The 4,839-nt window shown below is 32.5% G+C and overlaps 1 protein-coding gene across 2 annotated transcripts in view; it reads left to right on the top strand.

Moving 5' to 3' along the window:
* Itgb8 (integrin subunit beta 8) overlaps positions 1 to 4,580 on the top strand; it is an 84,067-nt gene extending 79,487 nt beyond the window's left edge. For both annotated transcript variants that reach the window (XM_031357696.1, XM_031357695.1), the window contains exon 15: positions 10 to 4,580. The gene's annotated coding sequence lies outside the window, so the exon portion shown is untranslated. The remainder of the gene's footprint in view (positions 1 to 9) is intronic.
* The last annotated feature ends 259 nt before the right edge of the window (positions 4,581 to 4,839 follow it).

The raw sequence follows: 4,839 nt of genomic DNA, 5'->3' as shown, positions 1-4,839 counted from the left end.
CATGCACAGGTCTGTCTTCTTTGAAGTGCGTGGTTTGGTGCATGCACAGGTCTGTCTTCTTTGAAGTGTGTGGTTTGGTGCATGTACGAATCTGCTTTCTTCTCTTTTGCAAAATGGATTTTGACTCCAACATCTTTTCCTTTTTGCATTTAAATTTTGTTTTTCTTCCTTTGGAATAAGTTTATAATGTCACAAATGACTGGATTAAATAAGTGCTAAGTTACTACTGCCATAGAAACCTATATGACAATGTCACTTTATTAGAATACTGGTTTTTAAACCTGAATGTTAATAAGGGTCACTGTAAGGTGTCATCTAAGTCCATAGCTTCTTTGTCTGGACATAGTTTATATTTTCTTACTTGTCAAACTGGATGGATTGTTTCACTCTGTCATTGATCTGACCTGTAGCCTGAAATCCACAAGGTGTCTACAAAACTGCTTTAAGCAGAGTATCCTCTTTTCTGAATATGTTCTCTTGATTTTTACTCCAAGATGATTTCAACAGTTTTCAAATGGAAAGCTGTATTATTCTTGCCCTCCTGTGAACTCTAAGGGCATTCCTTGAATCATCCTAACCCTACTCATGAGAGTTCACAAAGGTATAAAATTGGACAAGTGAGGGTATTAGCTTGGAAACAAGCTAATCCCCAGTTTTTGTTAACCAGGAAATGGGGGCTCAGAAAATTAAAATGATTTGACAAAAGCACAGATGCAGAGAAATCAAAGTATCAGAGAAGAGCTGCCTTCCAATTACAGGCCAGCATTGGACACTAATACTCTACCTCTTGAATCTGCAAAATATCCATGGCAAAATTTAAAATATGATTTATTCATTTCCTGAGTATTTTTCTTGAGAATATTTCAAAGCAAAGTAGAAAAGGGTACTGTGCATAAGCGGCTTCTAGTGTTTGCCATTAGCCACCTTCTGATAAGGCTTTCGGTGCAGCCCTTCCCTCTACAGTGGCTTACAAGAACAAGCCTGCAGCTGGCCATGGCTCAGCTTTGATCCAGAGGCTCGTGACTTGAATTCTAAATTCTAACTGTCCTTTGTGTAGCAAGTGTCTCACCTGTGACAACAGAGGAATCTAAAGAGTGTCTCTTCTCAGTTTGCTGCACTTGAAAGATCTAGATATTAGCATGTTAATGAAGACTAGCCTCCTTTAGGTTTTACACCCTGGGGCCTGGCAAGCCTGTATAAGTCATTCTCTAGCCAGCAAACACAGATGTGTCCCTTAGCAGAGCAATGACAATGCTCTTGACTTGAGTGTTTTTTTAAGTCGAGATGGGCATTGTCAAAATACTGTGACTGCATCTAAAGAAACTGTGCTCACTAAAGCTGATGTGAAAATCCTACTTTGCTGCTCAGAACAGGATCCTTTTATAAATATATAAATTAATGGATGCTTGGCAGTTCCCCGCCCCCAAAGGAAGATATCCATTAATTAAATGCTAACAACTAAAAAGTGAACAATGTTTATGAACAATGATTTCCATATGAAATAAGCAAAAGAGCATAATCAAAGAGAATCCTTGAAAAACAATGATTTGTACATTTTTAGGTCCTCACTAGCTTGCACTAATTTTAAGATTGACCAAGGCTGTTGCTATGGGAAAGATGAATTTCCTTGCCAGGAATTCAGTACTGGATGATAATATAATGTCTTGTAGCCTCTATTTCTCTTCTTTATGTTAACTTAAAAAGCTAATTTTTAAAAGATTGTAGGGCTTATATTTTACTTGAATAATTGTTCTGTTTAATAGTTTGTGAGAAGAGAATTAATATTTGACTAGGTAGAATTAATTAACAGATAAGGGGGAACAGGGTATTCTTAGATTAAATAATTTATGTATTTTTAGACTATTTGCAAACGCTATGACCACATGAGTCTTTTGAGTTGTAGATAGTAAATGCAGTTAATTTAATTTTAAATTGTTAGCAAAATGAATAACTTGAGTGATTTTTTTTTTTGGTCTGTCAGCATTTTTGTCAGCATTTTGTGCCCTGCTGTGTAATTATTCAAAAATGTCCCATATTTCCACTACATAAGCAAATATATACAAGTTATTTCTTCTGAGACATTTTTACACTGCAGTAAACATGTATTTATAAGTATTTGATACAATTTTTAGGTATTTTCTACTATTTATTAAGCCATATACATTCTCTGAGAGACTTAAAAGTTTGTTAAAAATCTATGTCCCACATGTTCAATTTAACTTAGTTTATAAAAATAACAAAAAAAAAATTAGGTATCTCTGGAGGCAAATTTTTCAAAATTTACAAATTAAAATTGTGTATATATCAAATGCAAAACCACCAAAGAATAAAATTCAAATATCTTTTAATATTTACTAAATCTCCATTAATGATATTCTTTTATATGTCAACAGACATCTGTGATACACTGAAAGCATTTATTCTTGCTAGATTATGAATGTTTTTCTCAGTAGAATTATATTTCTTCTGGTACTTGGTAGACTAGCTTATACTCTTCCTTCCTTCCTGTCTCTTCCCATCCAGATATCTCTAGAAATTGCCTATAAGCTTCAAGCCAATAAGCCTAATTTTGAAAAATAACAGCTTAACAATTTAACTAAGTTCTTCATTTCCAAAGATCTCTTATTAATGTCAGCACCCATTTGAACAAATACAGCCCCCCTGAAAACAAAGAATTTTAAATTTTCACAATGCTGTGATTTATGTTTTTATAAAGGTAGCAACTCACTAGGAAGTTCAATGATATGCATACTATATTCTCTTTGTTTACTCTTGATACTTAGTTTATAGCTATCCTATGTCCTTATAACTGTAAAAACATCATTTTATGTAATGCAAACATTTTCAAAGAAATAGGACTAATAGTCCTTCAAATCCTTTCCTTCTCATCATCCATAATCCCTGCATGGCAAATTAGTTGTGGATAACTGATTAGACATACCTACTTGTGTGTCTTCCTGATTCTAGAAGACATTTTTTTTTCAATTTAGCATCCCCCAAATTGTGATATCTCTTGAAATATTCATCTGCAGTGTAGTGTTTATAGTTGTTTTGAGATAAACACTACACTAATTAAATATTTTATGGATGCAGTCCTTTCATATAAATGTTTATGAGTTCATTTGTGATGACATGTGAAGCCAGTTTTTAGTACAGTGAACCACATACCACTCAATGAAGATCTAACTGGATATCAGCTCAGATCCTTTGAATCCTTGAGTTACAAAAGGTCTTTCAGGCTCCCATTTATATACCTTCTGCTAACAGCAGTGATTTAGGCAAACTGAAATTAACTAATAAGGTGTGGAGTTTCTTGGGCTTTCATTTAAGGATCTTTAGCATTCTCATTTCTTTTGAAAGGATTGTTTGAAATGATCATCTCACTTTTAAATAAGTTAACTGGAAAAAAAGGTTACATAAAAACATCGTAGTTAGATTTCACAGCACCTTGTAAGTTTGATGCCAGTTGCCAGAGACTAAAATGATGCAACCATCTGGTCTTGAAAATATTTCCTCTGATATCTCACAACCTTCTCTTTTCAACTGATCCTTTATATTCTTTGATGTTTTCTTTGGCTCAAGTAATTTTCCCTCCACAGCCCATGTGATGACTGTTAAAAAATCTGCAGTTAAAATATAGTAATTTATGTGAAACAATTGTTCAACTCTTTAGGCAGCTTTTGTTCAAATATGTGAGAGTAATAACACTACTCTTAAATACCTTCCTGCACAAAATGTAGTTTTGTAAGCTAACTCTTTCAGCCACGTGTCTACTCTTCACAACCAATGTCAATACAACTGTGTAATTCATCAGTATAAGAGAAAAAAAACACTGCAATTATCAAGGATAGAAATGCGATTTCTGTAGAGAACTTTACCTCCTTTACACATATAAATGTGATTCTGGAAACATGTCTGTACAATGGCAGGTATGGTACATAGATTTTCATTGAAATATTGAATAAAACTATTTTCATTCTAAATTATAAGAAAGTACAAATTTGCACATATTAATATAGAAATTCATTTTGTGTATATTTAATATATGTTTAAAGTTATTTTATATGTACTAGCTTCTTCATGAAGGTTTGTAAATCTTTGCAAAAGCAATTAGACATGTTTTAAAATCAATAACAGTCTTTGTTTGACTTAAGAAATACTGCCTTTGTAAAAACATTTAATATAGAATGTATTTTTAAATCAATGTATTTTATATTTGAATATAAAATAGCTCAAAGAAAAACAAATTCTTCATGAACACATTTTATGTTATTTCTGGCCTTGATTATATGAAAAGTGAAATTGCCTTAAAGACAGAAGATTGGTAAATATGACAATTTCACATACTATACTATGAATCTCTTTGAATAACTGACTGACTACTAACTTCTCTTTTATGTATTTATTAAAAGCTGACACTGTACATTGTTGTGAGATGTTTATTTTTCTAACAGAGCTTATAACAGTTGTGACACAGCATTTAATTGATATAACAGTCTGTTTAAATGTAGGTATTAATCGATATAAAATTCTATGTTTTAAAATAAAACTTTAAAGATCTAATAAAAACATAAAGAATATATAAAGTTGTTCATTTCCATGATCCTCCAAGCCTTGAGAAACAATACCAGCAAGGGAGAGAATGTGGCAGTAATCACATGCTGTCACTAAAAGAGAACACTGAATAATTTTAAAAGCCACTGTCTTTAGGCTATGAGAACCACCCAGGAAGAGTTATGACATCCTAAACTGTCCTTGCCCCTTTAGGTGGTGCCTAATAATGGAAAAAGAAAGAATACTCTAATGACAAAATATTAAAAAATTAGTCAGTTTTTAAAA

Source organism: Mastomys coucha, unplaced genomic scaffold (genome assembly GCF_008632895.1).
Source record: "Mastomys coucha isolate ucsf_1 unplaced genomic scaffold, UCSF_Mcou_1 pScaffold6, whole genome shotgun sequence".
Classification (NCBI taxonomy): domain Eukaryota; kingdom Metazoa; phylum Chordata; class Mammalia; order Rodentia; family Muridae; genus Mastomys; species Mastomys coucha.
The sequence above is the reverse complement of the archived record's forward strand: the minus strand, read 5'-3'. Positions and strand labels throughout refer to the sequence as shown.